Source organism: Mus musculus, chromosome X (genome assembly GCF_000001635.26).
Source record: "Mus musculus strain C57BL/6J chromosome X, GRCm38.p6 C57BL/6J".
Taxonomy (NCBI): domain Eukaryota; kingdom Metazoa; phylum Chordata; class Mammalia; order Rodentia; family Muridae; genus Mus; species Mus musculus.
The window spans coordinates 152633625-152650509 of NC_000086.7; the positions used below are offsets into that span (position 1 = coordinate 152633625).

General features: G+C 38.4%; 1 protein-coding gene across 12 annotated transcripts in view; it reads right to left on the minus strand.

Annotated features, from left to right (window-relative positions):
- Shroom2 (shroom family member 2) overlaps positions 1–16885 on the minus strand; it is a 161280-nt gene that overhangs the window by 24116 nt on the left and 120279 nt on the right. For 2 of the 12 annotated variants that reach the window (NM_001290686.1, NM_001290685.1), the window contains exon 1: positions 10770–10924. The exons of 5 other annotated variants lie outside the window; for them this stretch is intronic. The gene's annotated coding sequence lies outside the window, so the exon portion shown is untranslated. Of the gene's footprint in view, positions 1–10188; positions 10714–10769; positions 11013–16885 lie in introns of those variants that run through there. 5 more of the 12 variants (NM_001359163.1, NM_001290687.2, XM_011247774.3 and 2 more) reach the window with 3 other exon arrangements.

Here is a 16885-nt window from a genome sequence, read left to right on the forward strand (position 1 = left end):
TACTGGATGCTAGGCTTTACCAACCAATTGGGGTATATCACTAGCCTTAACATTCTCCTTATATCCTTCACAATGTTTATTAAAATGAGCACTTATATACACTCTGTTGTTACTGTTATTTCACCTTTGACAATACTGGGAACTGCAAAAACTGAGGCCTCGGGCCTATAAAACAACCACTCTACCACTGAGCTACATTTCCAACCTTATACTTTTTATTTTCACATAAATTGCCCAACCTGGACATGGATTTAGATTTTCCTGCCTGAGCTTCCCAAGTAGCTGAGACTAAAGGCTTGGCAATGCTAGGTCAGGCCACTTGTGATTTTAAAAATTTAGCATATGCCTTGTTATGTATAACAGGGATTAGCAAACTACAAATTTTAATCCTTGGCTTGGCATGTCACTTTCATTAAGAAAAAATATGGGTATTAAATTACTGGTGTGTTACATGGTATATAAACTGAGTTTTTTCAGAATATACTGCTCTGAAAGAATTTGGTCCTGTGAAAACCTGCCCCAAAATACTGTGAGACCTATGGGAGAAAAACAGACAGGGGCTGGAAAGATGGCTCAGTGATGAAGAGTACTTGTTGCTCTTGCACAGGACCTAGATTTGATTTCCAGCCTCTACATGGTGGTTCACAAACATCTGTAACCAGAGTTCTAGGGAATCTAACACATACATATATAAAAATACAAGCATGCATGCATGCATACAGTCAGGCAAAACATTCATTTACATATATTTTAGGAAAAAGAAAAAAAAAGGCTGAAAAAATCCAAGACTGCACACAATACAATTTACTGAGAGATTTACTAGTAGAAATATGGTCATAGGTTATAGCAAAATCAGTTGGAGACCTACCATTTGAGTCAGAAAGAGGAGTATATATCTAGTGACTTCATCCTACATGTAATATATTGTTTATCTTAATTTAATATTCAAGAATCAGGAGCATGCCTGGAGCAAGGATCCAGTTAGCTTATTTGCGGTATATTGGGTAACTATGTGACGCAAACAGACCAGAATCAACTATGGAGGTAATGAGTGAAGATCATAATATTCAGATCAAGCTTGAATCACTCTTCCAATTTTCATTTCTTTGTTTGAGACAGCATCTTAATATGTAGCTCACTCTGGCATTGAACTCAGAGTCCTTCTACCTTAACAACTACAAATGTTAGGATCACAAACATTTCTAAAGTCCTCATAATAGCCAATTCAATTTCCAAATACTTTGCAGACTAAGAACATAGCTGAGTACATAGGACATGGCACTGTCCTCTAATTCTTGAGCACTCCAATCTCCTACAAACAGTCAGCAAGCCCTACCAGAAGCAACAACTTGTTTTAAGCTAGGATTTACATCTGTCTTCTGAGTTCTCCATTTCTCTTACAATACAACATAACACATCATCCTTAGCCACTCTTTCTTCTTTGCAAAGCATTGAAAACCATTTCAGAATTGACAGAACTGTAGACGGTTGCATGTAATGCCATGCAATTGGTAACTAAACCCTGGCAACAAAAACACATAGTTGCTAAAAGCTGGTGGCTGCTAAAACACAGAACTGGTAATTCAGAGTAGCCAAATGTGGGCCATAACAAGAGGATTCAATAACAAGAGGTTAGGATTAGAAATAATTTAACCCAAACCAACTGTAAATGTGTGAAAAGTATGCACCATACTACACAAATGCATTGTAACCTACATGACGATGATTAAGGAAGGACCACTTTTAATAGGAATGTGAACAGTAATGAATAAAAAAAAATCAGTAAATATATGAAAGAACATTGCCTTTCTCAAGCCCCTAAGAAATACATGTTAAAAATGGGTTACTTAATAAACCACAGAATTGCCCTTCCGGTCAGCGTCAGTACCGGGTAACCTTGGGCAGGGAGTCGACGGACACCCCCACAGTCCCTAGAGGACTCTCCACGAGATCTTAGGACCACTTGTGTGTGGAATGCAACTTCTGTTCCAATCCAATCGCGCAGGCAGGACCTGAGACAGCATTAGGGAAGCAGAAAACCGGTCTGACCAGGGGCACAAGTCCCTTCCGGTCAACACCATCACTTGGTCACCTTGGGCGCGGAATTGGAGGACATCCCCATGGTCCCTAGAGGACTCTCCATGCCATCTTAGGAACACTGACCAGACAGCTCCACACTCCTCAAAGAAGACAACACACCCCAGGCACTGTAAAACGCCCAGGACCTTTGACAACAGGATCCCAGGATAAAAGGAGCTTGGTCACACCAGTATTCCAGGGTCTCAGAGGAACTTCACTGCCAAGAACTCTGGCACACCCATAATCTCAGGTTCACAGGAGCCCACAAGCAAAGGATCACAGAGAAAGCTGGACTCTGAGGAGTCCTGAATCAACTGGGATTATAGGAAGGACAGGCTCCAATCAGAGGACAGCAAATACTTGAAATAATCAGATGGCAGGAGGCAAGCATAAGAACAGAAACAACAAAAACCAAGGTTACTGGGCATCATCAGAACCAAACTCTCCAACCATAGCAAGTCCTGGATACACCATCACACCAGAAATGCAAGACATGGATCTAGAGTCACTTCTTATGATGATGATTATGATGATGATGATGGAGGACATTAAGAAGGAAATACAGGAAAACACAGGTAAACAGCTAAAAGCCTTTAAAGAGGAAACACAAAAATGCCTTAGAGAGTTACAGGAAAACACTTTCAAATAGGTGATGGACCAAACAGGTGATGGAATTGAACAAAACCATCCAGGATCTAAAAATGGAAGTAGAAACAATAAAGAAAACCCAAAGGGGTACAACTCTGGAGATAGAAACCCTAGGAAAGAAATCAGGAACCATAGATACGAGAATCAGCAACAGAATACAGGAGATAGAAGAGAGAATCTCAGGTGCAGAAGATTCCATAGGGAACATACACACAACAATCAAAGAAAATACAAAATGCAAAAAGAACCTAAGTCAAAACATCCAGGAAATCCAGGACACAATGAGAAGACCAAACCTACGGATAATAGGAGTAGATGAGAATGAAGATTTAAAACTTAAAGGGCTAGCAAATATCTTCAACAGCATTATAGAAAAAAATTTCCCAAACCTAAAGAAAGAGATGCCATTAAATATACAAGAAACCTACAAAACTCCAAATAGACTGGACCAGAAAAGAAATTCCTCCCAACACATTATAATCAGAACAACAAACGCACTAAATACAGATGGAATATTAAAAGCAGTAAGGGAAAAAGGTCAAGTAACATATAAAGGCAAGCCTATTAGAATTACATCAGACTTTTCACCAGAGACTATGAAAGCCAGAAGATCCTGGACAGATGTTATACAGACACTAAGAGAACACAAATGTCAGCCCAAGCTAATATACCCAGCCAAACTTTCAATTACCATAGATGGAGAAACCAAAGTACTCCATGACAAAAGCAAATTCACACAATATCTTTCCATGAATCCAGCCCTTCAAAGAATAACAGAAAAAAACCAATACAAGGACGGAAACTACGCCCTAGAAAAAGGAAGAAAGTAATCCTTCAACAAACCTAAAAGAAGACAGGCACAAGAACAGAATGCCAACTCTAACAACAAAAATAATAGGAAGCAACAATTACTTTTCCTTAATATCTCTTAATATCAATGGACTCAATTCCCCAATAAAAAGACATAGACTAACAGACTGGCTACACAAACAAGACCCAACATTTTGCTTCTTACAGGAAACCCATCTCATGGAAAAAGACAGACACTACCTCAGAGTGAAAGGCTGGAAAACAATGTTCCAAGCAAACGGTCTGAAGAAACAAGCTGGAGTAGCCATTCTAATGTCGAAGAAAATCAACTTCTAACACAAAGTTATCAAAAACAGCGAGGGACACTTCATGCACATCAAAGGTAAAACCTTCCAAGAGGAACTCTCAATTCTGAACATCTATGCTCCAAATGCAAGGGCAGCAACATTCATTAAAGAAAATTTAGTAAGCTCAAAGCACACATTGCACCTCACACAATAATAGTGGGAGACTTCAACACCCCACTTTCATGAATGGACAGATCCTGCAAACAAAAACTGAATAGGGACACAGTGAAACAAACAGAAGTTAGAACAAATGGATTTAACAGATATGTACAGAACATTTTATCCTAAAACAAAAGGATATACCTTCTCAGCACCTCATGGTACCTTCGCCAAAACTGACTATATAATTGATCACAAAACAGGCCTCAACAGATACAAAAATATTGAAATTATCCCATGCAACCTATCAGATCACAATGAAATAAGGCTGATCTTCAATAACAACATAAATAATAGAAAGCCAACATTCACCTGGAAACTGAACAACACTCTTCTCAATGATACCTTGGTCAAGGAAGAAATAAAGAAAGAAATTAAAGACGTTTTAGAGTTTAATGAAAATGAAGCCACAACATACCCAAACCTATGGGACACAATAAAAGCATTTCTAAGAGGAAAACTCATAGCTTTGAGTGCCTCCAAAAAGAAACTAGAGAGAGCACACACTAGCAGCTTGACAACACACCTAAAAGCTCTAGAAAAAAAGGAAGCAAATTCACCCAAGAGGAGTAGACTGCAGGGAACAATCAAACTCAGGGGCGAAATCAACCAAGTGGAAACAAAAAGAACTATTCAAAGAATCAACCAAATGAGGAGTTGGTTCTTTGAGAAAATCAATAAGATAGATAAACCTTTAGCCAGACTCACTAGAGGGCACAGGGACAGCATCCTAATTAACAAAATCAGAAATGAAAAGGGAGACATAACAACAGGTCCTAAAGAAATCCAAAACACCATCAGATCCTTCTACAAAAGGCTATACTCAACAAAAATGGAAAATCAGGATGAAATGGACAAATTTCTAGACAGATACCAGGTACCAAAGTTGAATCAGGATCAGGTTAATGATCTAAACAGTCCTATATCCCCTAAAGAAATACAAGCAGTCATTAATAGTCTCCCAACCAAAAAAAGCCCAGGACCAGATGGGTTTAGTGCAGAGTTCTATCAGACCTTCAAAGAAGACCAAATTCCAACTCTTCACAAACTATTCCACAAAATAGAAACAGAAGGTACTCTACCCAATTCATCCTATGAAGCCACAATTACTCTGATACCTAAACCACATAAAAACCCAACAAAGATAGAGAACTTCAGACCAATTTCCCTTGAGTATTGATGCAAAAATACTCAATAAAATTCTCGCTAACCGAATCGAAGAACACATCAAAACAATCATCCATCCTGACCAAGTAGGCTTCATCCCAGGGATGCAGGGATGATTTAATATACAGAAATCCATCAACGTAATTCACTATATAAACAAACTCAAAGAAAAAAACCACATGATCATCTTGTTACATGCTGAGAAAGCATTTGACAAAATCCAACAACCATTCATGATAAAAGTCTTGGAAAGATCAGGAATTCAAGGCCCATACCTAAACATAATAAAAGAAATCTACAGCAAACCAGTAGCCAACATCAAAGTAAATGGTGAGAAGCTGGAAGCAATCCCACTAAAATCAGGGACTAGACAAGGCTCCCTACTTTCTCTCTACCTATTTAACATAGTATTTGAAGTCCTAGCCAGAGCAATTCAACAACAAAAGGAGGTCAAGGGGATACAAATTGGAAAGGAAGAAGTTAAAATATCACTATTTGCAGATGTTGTGATAGTATATATAAGTGACCCTAAAAATTCCACCAGAGAACTCCCAAGCCTGATAAACAGCTTCAATGAAGTAGCTGGATATAAAATTAACTCAAACAAGTCAATGGCCTTTCTCTACACAAAGGATAAACAGGCTGAGAAAGAAATTAGGGAAACAACACTCTTCACAATAGTCACAAATAATATAAAATATCTTGGTGTGACTCTAAGGAAGTTAAAGATCTATATGATAAGAACCTCAAGTCTCTGAAGAAAGAAATGAAAGAAGATCTCAGAAGATGGAAAGATCTCCCATGCTCATGGATTGGGATCTCCCATGCTCATGGATTGGCAGGATCAATATAGTAAAAATTGCTATCTTGCCAAAAGCAATATACAAATTCAATGCAACCCCCATCAAAATCCCAACTCAATTCTTCAAGGAAATAGAAAGGGCAAATTGCAAATTCATCTGGAATAACAAAAAACCTAGGATAGCAAAAACTCTTCTCAATGATAAATAAACTCGGAGGAATCACCATGCCTGACATTAAGCTGTACTACAGAGCAATTGTGATAAAAACTGCATGCATGGTACTGGTATAGCGACAGACAGGTAGACCAATGGAATAGAATTGAAGACCCAGAAATGAACCCACACACCTATGGTCACTTGATCTTTGACAAGGGAGCTAAAACCATCCAGTGGAAAAAAGACAGCATTTTCAACCAATGGTGCTAGCACAACTTGCAGTATCATTTAGAAGAATGAGAATTGATCCATTCTTATTTCCTTATACTAAGGTCAAGTCTAAGTGGATCAAGGAACTCCACATAAAACCAGAGACACTGAAACTTACAGAAGAGAAAGTGGGGGAAAAACCTTGAAGATATGGGCACAGGGGAAAAATTCCTGAATAGAACAAAAGTGGCTTGTGCTGTAAGATCGAGAATCCACAAATGGGACCACATAAAATTGCAAAGCTTTTGTAAGGCAAAAGACACTGTCAATAAGACAAAAAGACCACCAACAGATTGGGAAAGGATCTTTACCAATCCTAAATTAGATAGGGGTCTAATATCTAATATATTATATATAAAGACCTCAAGAAGGTGGACTACAGAAAATCAAATAACCCCATCAAAAAATGGGGCTCAGAGCTAAACAAAGAATTCTCACCTGAGGAATACCGAATGGCTGAGAAGCACCTGAAACAACATTCAACATTCTTAATCATCAGGGAAATGCAAATCAAAACAACCCTGAGATCACACCTCACACCAGTCAGAATGGCTAAGATCAAAAATTCAGGTGACAGAAGATACTGGCGAGGATGTGAAGAAAGAGATATACTCCTCCATTGTTGGTGGGATTGCAAGCTTGTACAACCACTCTGGAAAGCAGTCTGGCGGTTCCTCAGAAAATTGGACATAGTACTACCCAAGGATCCCACAATACCTCTCCTGGGCATATATCCAGAAGATGTCCCAACTGGTAATAAGAACACATGCTCCACAATGTTCTTAGCGGCCTTATTTATTATAGCCAGAAGCTGGAAAGAACCCAGATGCCCCTCAAAAGAAGAATGGACTGCCCCCCCCAAATTGTGTGACACATATTCATGCATAAACTGTTAAAACGAGCATCTTTGTATTTGTATTGTTTTCAACATTGCCAAGGTGCTATGGGAAATTAAAATTACAAAATTAGAAAAAAATAAAATTATTGAAAAACAAAAAAAAAAACAAAAAAAAGAAGAATGGATACAGAAAATGTGGTACATTTACATAATGGAGTACTACCCAGCTATTAAAAATATGAAATTATGAAATTCCTAGGCAAATGGATGGATCTGGAGGGTATCATCCTGAGTGAGGTAACCCAATCACAAAAGAACTCACATGATATGTACTCACTGATAAGTGGATATTAGCCCAGAAACTTAGAATACATAAGATACAATTTGGAAAGCACATGAAACTCAAGAAGAATGAAGACCAAAGTGTGGACACTTCGCCCCTTCTTAGAATTGGGAACAAAACACCCATGAAAGGAGTTGCAGAGACAGATTAAAGGATGGACCATCTAAAGACTGCTGCACTTGGGGATCCATCCCATAATCAGACTCCAAACGCAGACACCATTGCATATGCCAGCAAGATTTTGCTTAAAGGACTCTGATATAGCTGTCTCTTGTGAGGCTATGCTGGTGCCTGGCAAACACAGAAGTGGATACTCACAGTCAGCTATTGGATGGAACACAGGGCCCCCAATGGAGGAGCTAGAGAAAGTACCCAAGGAGCTCAAGGGGTCTGCTTATAGGTGGAACAACAATATGAACTAACCAGTACCCCCAGAGCTCATGTCTCTAGCTGCATATGTAGCAGAAAATGGCCTAGTCGGCCATCATTAGGAAGAGAGGTCCCTTGGTCTTGCTAACTTTATATGCCCAGGTACAGGGGAACACCAGGGCCAAGAAGTGGGAGTAGGTGGGTAGGGGAGTGGGGTCAGGGGAGGGTATGGGGGACTTTCGGGATATCATTTGAAATGTAAAGGAAAAAATACCTAATTAAAAAATTGGAAAAAAATAATCCACAATTCCAAATTAATGCTTAATATTGGTAAAATTGTGAGAAAAACAGAACTTCCTAGATGGCTGGTGAGTGAGGCATAAATAGCAAGGATACACTTCATAGATCCACAAGGTGGTATCTCCTAAATATGTATCTATCATGCCTTAAGACAACCCACATGGAAGGGTATGACTCTCTCAGTACAATATGTCTACTAAAGTATTATTTATAATTGTGAATGGCCAGAAGCAGCTTTAAATATCTATACTGTAAGACAGATTTTTCATATCTTAGAATACCATGCATAATACATATAAAATCTTTTTGTATTTTTAAAGGCAGTCTGCATATACCATGTGGAGAATGACTGGGTATATAAAATATATATTCGTGCTAAAACAAGACTTCAAAGCACACACACTTTCATGTTCTACAGTGGAATCACTGGGTAAGGAGATTAAGGATGATTTTAATTTTCTCTCTTTAATTTTTTATATTAATTTGAACTATCTTCCCACCCTATCTAAACATTTATTTTAAAGGGGCGGGGGTAAAAAGGGTAAGTAATTAAATAGATTCTGAATCTCTTTAGACATCCAGAAATGTCTACAATTCTATCAGTGATCTGACTGTTAACTTGCTCTAGCAGAAAGAAGCCAGGTAAAACCTCTAATGTCCAAGAAAGGGAAAGATGGATAGCTCAAGGTAGACATAAAATGCCAGTTTTTTTCCTATGGTTCCCCAACCATGATACATCTATCTTCCTTCCTTCCTTCCCTCCGTCTCCCCCCCCCCAACAGAGATCTAAAATAGTAAGAACCATATAAATACATTCTAAAAGGGCATATAAATTATTACCTTCCCCAACCTCCAGCATCCAAAGTCAGACTTTGGGGGAGTGGCCAGTCTATGCAAAGCATGCAGCAGTTAACAGGCTTTTACTATGTCATTTGTCACTGCAGCTGGGTAGCAGAAGCCTTCTGTAACCCATCTAGTTGACACACACTTGTGATTATTTCCATAATGTAGAAAAAAGACCTTTGTGTATGCGTTAATGAATAAGAATGCCCCTGTAAACTTTCTCCTTAAGACAGAGGCACATGTGGGTGTGTATATGTGTGAGCATGTGCACGTATATTTACACATAAAATATTTTCCTACTATATATAAAATATATTGACTAGTCCCTTTTTCTACCACAAAATGACAAAAATCATCAAAAATACTTATATCTACTTCAACCAGAAAATATGCCAACCATTCAAATTTGTTCCAGTATTTTATGCTTGAAAATTATTTTCCAATCATTTAAAAAATGTAGCTGGTAGACAGCAAGCTATTTAGTTATAGTGCTACCAGATTCTGGAAAACCTTTCCTTAATTTGCCTTTCCTCCTCCTCCTTTTTTTTTTTTTTTTTTTTTTTTGCCTCTGCACTGGCACAACCAATGCCTAAATGTGCAATTCAAGATGACACCTACTCCCATGAGTCAGTGAATACAGACTCAGATAGTGTATGTATGTGTGTACAGAGACAGCTATGCAGCAGTTTCCCTGTGAAAATGGCATTCCTTCTACACATGCAAAAAGCTTCCTTGCCTGCAGCAAAGGCAATTCATCATTTAGCAACATGGCCCAAAACAATAACCTGCATTTTTAATCACAATGAAAGAGGAAGAATGAAAAATGCAAGCACATGTACACTAACACATTTAAAGAAAGAACATTATCATGATCAAAACAATAAATTATAAGAACTAAAATATTAAAAGCCACAGAGATTCCATTTTCTCCTTATAGAGTTTTTTCACTGCAGTTAGCAAGCTCTGTGAATGTACACATGGATCATTTGCATGACCAAGCATGCACACCTGGTTTTACAACCCCACCACCCCCCAGTTTGGATGTGGCTAACTCACCATTTCTTTCAGTGTCCACACTCAGTGTCTCAGGAGTGAGAATGCCTGCATCTTATGGCTACTGAAAAAGAAACGGCAACGCAGACAAGTCTTCACAGATCCCTCCTGCCTGCGTTCTTGGGTCATCCATGTGCAGAACTCACACAGAGCTATTTTTCCACACAGCAAGGGCTACCAGTCCCACCAGTTAGGGACGACAGCTTTCAGTTCCAACGTGCTTTTTATCCAGCTTTAAAAAACCCAGGCTGAAAAAACTGCCTGTGCCCTTAAACATGCATGCAGCATGGACAAATGTGCCCCCTGTCACATGTGTGCACGCTTGCAGAGTGCTCCATCTAGAATCTGAACCCTGATTTGCATGATTTTTCATCTTTAGACAGAACAATAAACAATGAGAATGTTTGCAGATCTTGCTAGATCAGACCCACGCCATTGTGAACTGACAAACAACCTGCCCTTTAAGACTGTAGAACAAAAGAGGCATTGGGAACTACACCCTCCTCACAAATAGCACAAGTGATTTTTAAAACAGTTCCCCTCGGGGATAAGATGCCCTGAGAAGGAGCACTAGAGTCTCTTACCTGCATCCCTGATTGCTGCTGTAGACTGTGGCTCATTCAGCCTGCAAAGGCAGCTAAGTGCTTCAGGGACCCAAAGCCCGCCTCTGCCACCGCAGAATCCTGCTGCCTACAGCATTGTGGAGTCACGAAGGCATGCTGGCAACAGCTGGAATATCAGAGCCTGCTGCCTTATGATGTACAAGTTTATGAAGGTTCTGTCAACTCCAAAACCCAGTATATCTGGTCTCAGGGAATATTACCAGCACTTCCCATGACTAAGCTGTAAGAGGCTTCTACTTTTAAAACCCCTAATAGGCATGGAGAATGGGTGTCCTTTCTTTTTATATTTTCTTAAAGTGGAAAATATAGAAGAACCCACTGCAAGAATGTCATTCATGAATTCTACTTAAAAACTCTGATCAATGCTATCACAGGCATACATAGTCCAACTCTACAACTACAATGAAGTTAAAGAAGATACTCAATAGCCTATTTTATGTCGATGGATATTCTTACGCTGATTACACACTCATTAGGAATGTAATCCATCAACTGACAAACAAAGTGTTTTAGAACTTTTTCTGTGTGCAAGGGCACTGGGGCAAGAAGACAAAGCAACCAGACTGACCCGACTCACTCAATTCATCACATCACAATGACTTGCATTTAAAGGCTCCGGGCCCCACCTCCACTCTGACCACAAACCCCCAACCTCAGTGGCATGGTCCTAAACAGAAATTGCCCCCTCACAAATTTTCTTCATAGCTCCTTCCCACCTAGACAGCCCTCAACATCTGAGTCCTGGGCTTAGCCAACAGGGCTTTTGCTTTCCAGCTTGTTTCCATAAAGCTCTTCTCAATACACAGTAATTATTTCAGTCTCCTGCGCATTTTACCAAGTAACATGTTATTATGCAGCCTCCAATATAGCACACTGCTAATCTATTATCATTATATCCATTAAGCATTTACGTTTTTATTAGTATATATTCACTTTTACAGCATTATGGGTTTCACTTTTACATTTTCATACATTTAAATCACAGTTTGCTCATTATTATCTTATATATTATATTAATTATATATAATATATCACACATATATTATATATAATTATTATCTTATATTATCTTCCTTAGCCCCCTTCTTATCCTTAATCTTCACAAATACTAACCTTTCTACTACTTTCATGTCATATACATATACGTGTATATGTATTTAATCTAGCTTCCACATGAGGAAAAAAAAAACGTTTTTCCTGATCTAGCTTATTGTACTAAACACAATGATCTCCAGTTTCATCTAATTCCCTGCAAATGACATTTCATTTTTTAGTTTGTGACCAAATAAAATACATATACTCTCCAGCCTACATTTTTCTTTACTATTGTGTTTATGGGATACTCAGGCCAACTTAATAACTTGGCTATTGTGAACAGTGCTTCAGTGGACAATGATGTGTGGGTGTCTCTGTGGTATACTAACTTGGATCCCACTAAATGCTTAAATTTAAGAGAAAGGGTTACAAGAGGTTACTAAATCTGGATGACCTGATACAAACATAGTGAAGATTTGCTCCTGTATTTTTGATTGCAAAGCTCACACTCTTTCCAGTGTTTTTCATGTCCACATAGTATTTTTTATATGTCCTCATATACAGTGATGTCACCTCCCTGACATCCCCATCCTTGCCTTCCTCTCCCAAGAGGCTTGTTGTACATGTTAAAGTGTTGATCAAGTATTCTATCAACTGGGTATATCCCTAACAAAAACATTTCATTTTCAAATGAAAAAAAAAAATTACAGAAAACTTAAAAGAAACAAGTTTCCATATAATAGACCAAGTGTTCTCTATTATTAAGCTTCAGATTTGTATGATATAGTATACTATCATTCGAATCTTAAGTATCTCTCATAGAGATAATGTTTTAAAGTATTTAAGTATCTCTCATAGAGATAGTGTTTTAAAGGCTTGGTCCCGTGAGGGCCACTACTATGAAATGGAAGAATCTTTAGGTAATAGGGACAAGAGAAAGGAAATTAGGTCACTAGGATTATATACTTAAAGGAGACTGTAGTACATCAGTTCCCTCTTCCTCCCACTCTGCTTCTCTGCTACCATGAATTAAATGGATTTTCCCCCATCACGTCTTTCTTCCATGATGTGCTGCTTCATCATAGGCCTAAAAGCAATGTAACCAGCCTTAGGTGGAAACCTCTGAAACCATAAGCTAAAACAACCTTTTTTCTTTATAAGTTGACCACGTCAGTCATTTTGTTGTACTGATGGAAAACAGTCTGATATATATTTACCCTAGTTAATCAACCAATATTGGTACATTGAGACTGATACACTTACTAATGAAGCACCTCAACATTAATGTATTAATAATCATATTATTATATTTTATAGATTATTTTATATTTTACTAATTATTATGTATTATTTATTGTTCCTTTCCTGGACCAGGATCCCAGGCAGGCACCACATTGTATATAGTAACTTTGTGATGATACTATAACCCTGAAAGTTTCTCCCTCCCCTCAAATGTGTATGTTAAAAACATAACTATGCAGACATGGAGATATGTTCTTATAATCCCAGAATTCGGGATGAAGGTGTTGTGTAGCAATTTACTAGGTAAGGACATTCCACTAGAGGGAAACTCTTTAAGATGCAGAATACAAAAAGGGGGGTGAAACAATAGCATGTTCTAAGAGGAAGTGACTCTATCCTATAGGGAAGCTTGTTAAAACAGGATGTGAAAAACCAAACTCAATAGCTTCAAGAAGTCCCTGGAACTGACTACATTCACTGGGCTCTTTTCTTCTCAAGAGTATAAAAACATTAAAGGCTGCTGAGAAGACTCAGACAAGACTGGAAGAAGCAGAGAGTAGTTGAGCTGCCTAGAAGACTCTCAGACATACTGAGCTGCCTGGAAAAGACTTAAAAACTAAGCTACCTGAAAATGACACTTTCCAACTTGCTGTCTGTAAACTGTATAGTGTGCTCCAGATCTCCAGCTTTTATAAGTTGTTATAAGTTGACATCCCATGTTGCGATGGGCTTTGGTGATGCAGCTGTCTTTGAGACCTTCCTGTTCCTGTAAATAACCCCATTAAAACTCACTTGTTCACCAAGCTGGACTTTGGCACTATCTGTACTTTGGTTTGTCATCAGATCCCTATCTGGGATGAGTGACATTTGTTCACATCTCTCAAGGAACAATGTCACACAGAGGAGGTTGAGGCAGGAAGATTGTAAATTCATAGATAATCTAAGCTATAGTCAAATCCTTTCTTAAAAACCAACCAACCAACCAAGTGACTTTAACCTCTTAAGAACTATGAGGTAGAGCACTTGGGGAATAAAAGTTCATGCAAGTGTCTATCTCAATAGTCAGACTAGTGTCTTTATGTGTGAACACAGAGAAAAAATGTTTATCTTTAGGCCAGAAAATGAGATCTCACAAGGCACCAAATCTGCTTATGCCTTAACCTTGGGCTTCAGCCTCCAGAATGGTTTGAAATACCTAGTGGTGTCTGCATGGTACTACATGGTTTTAATCCTGACAGCCAGGAGGCAGAGGCAGGAGGATCTTTCTGAGTGAGGCCAGCCCGGTCTACAGAATGAGATCCAAGCCATCCAGGACTACATAGTGAGACCACACCTCAAACAACAATAGAAATACTCGGTAGTAGAACCTTTTGGCTGTGACTAGACACACTGGGGTGTGTGCCCTTGAAGACACTATCTTATCCTAAGTCCACCCTTTCCCTTTCTGCTTCTTGATGGTATAAGGTGAGAAGCTTTGATCTTCTAGTCTAAGATATTTTGCTCCATCGTCCTGAATGGAGTAGGAGATAAATAATTAGACTTCCCTTTGTTTTGGTATTTGTTATACTTCTAAGGATTTTTCAGGCACCTGTAACATGTTATTCATTTGATTTTCCCTCCTTTTATAATTAGATTATGTCTATGAGTTTCTGGGTAAAGACTACAGAGGTGAATTATCATTTGTTATCACCATACAAAGGGTACATACTGCTAACATGTCTTATTTCTATGGTATCAATCCAAACATGTGGTTAATTTGTAAGCTTTCTCCATACTCTTCAGTCTGCATACTTCTGTAGAATGTTATTAGATTACTGAAGGCCCAGAGTTATGCTCCACCTCCTTGAGGATAGACATACTAAACTTTCCCCTCTGTAACAAAATATCTGACAAAATTAACTTAAAGGATAAAGGCTTTATTTTGGTTCAAGGTTTTAAAGATTCAATCAAAGATTACCCTGATTCCATTGCTTTGCTTTGAGCCTGAGTGAGGCAAGGTATCACAGTGGCCAATTACATGAAGTAAGGTCAAAATATCACAGCACCTCTAGTAAAAATGGTGCTATCACTGTATAGCATTCAGGAAGCAGAAAGGAGGAGGGAGACTGAGGATAAGATAGCCAAGGATAGACTCAGGTGACACGCTTCCACCAATCACACCCAGCTCCAAAAGATTCTACCATCCCCCAGTACTCAACTCACTTGCTTAAAGCTCTCAATATCTAGTTACTTCTCAAAAGCCATCAGCTTGCTACCAAGCCTTTTAGTGTAGCAACTCTGGGAGATACTTTAGATCAAAATCATGAGAGTAGAGTATACTCACATTTTGTCTGCATGATAGACTTGTCTACTGCCCATGTATTAATTTACTCATTCAGTTTTGTAAACACCATGAATTTATTCTAAATGTTGGCTGATATCTATCACTATTTTATTTTGTTGCTTCAAATGTTCCAGCTTTATTCATTATAGGATTCAGGGACTCTGAAATGTGTCCTCATTGTGTGTGTGTGTGTGTATCTGATATCCTTCCTTTCCAATCTCTTCCAGGCTTACCCACCTTTGATACTTCCTAACCAGTCTTCAAGGTAGCCCTGGTCCATCCTACGGGATTAAGACTTAGGTGAGGGCTGCACTTCAGAAATATTTATTTATTTATTCATTCATTCATTCATATTCATTCATTCTCTCTCTCTATTTCTCTTTCTCTCTCTCTCCTTCTTTCTCCCCATTTATAGCTGATTGAATTATTAGTATTAGATAAACATCACAGCATCAATTCACATTAGCTGTGTCTATGTAGGAAGACAGATTTGATGGATAAGATAAATGAACAGAAGTAATATTCTTAAACTAGCATCACTGTAAAGCTACCTTTTAGTGTTAATTGTAATTAAATAATCTGAAAGAATATTTAAAACCTGTTTTATTTTCTGTTTGTATGCTAGTCTATAACCACTGAACAATTTGGCAAGTTTGTATGCAAACAAACTGCAAAATCTATGTCAGCTTAATATGGAGAGTAATAGGCCCAGCAGGCTAAAAGGGCTCATTTTCTACTAGATAGAATGATGTGTGTACCTGGGATTCCACTATTTGGATGGTTGAGGCAGGAAGACTATAAGCTCATAGCTAGCTAGGATTACATGGTGAATTCCAAGCCAGATGGACTACATAGCAAGACTTTATCTCAATGTAGCAAAACAAAAACAAAACAAAAGCACTGAGGGTTGTACTTGAGAAAAGCTGACAGAGACACTTCTCAGGCTACCGTGGTCCCTATTCATATATCATCTCTCTTTGTCCTTTGTTTTCCTTCCCAAATATATAACATGTAGCACTTTCAAATTGGAGTCAAGGTATTTCAAGCAAAGCCTGCTGGCAATGCACACTGTGACAGAATGTGCAATGAAAAGTATACCCTGCTGTGTGTTCAGAACCAAGGCTGCAGCACAGTCATGAGATACATACACCATGGGTCAACACTGCTATAAACATTTCAGATTTCTTACCCATTTGACTTTTAATATGGTTTTGGTCCTTATATATTTAGAAATCTTTTATTCTTATCAAAGTCTTGTGACTCACATTCAGTTAGGTAACACAACCTGAGGTTATGACCCACAGCTTAAGAAACTGGGATTTAAGGTAAGCTTACAAACAAATAATAACATCCAGGATGCCCCGCCCCCATGTATGTACCTTCCAAGCCTACATGTGTTAAGGAAAGTCAAGAGTTCCAATTCCTTGCAAAATGCCCTCCATATTTGAATACTTGATCCCTAGTTAGTGGCATTTGG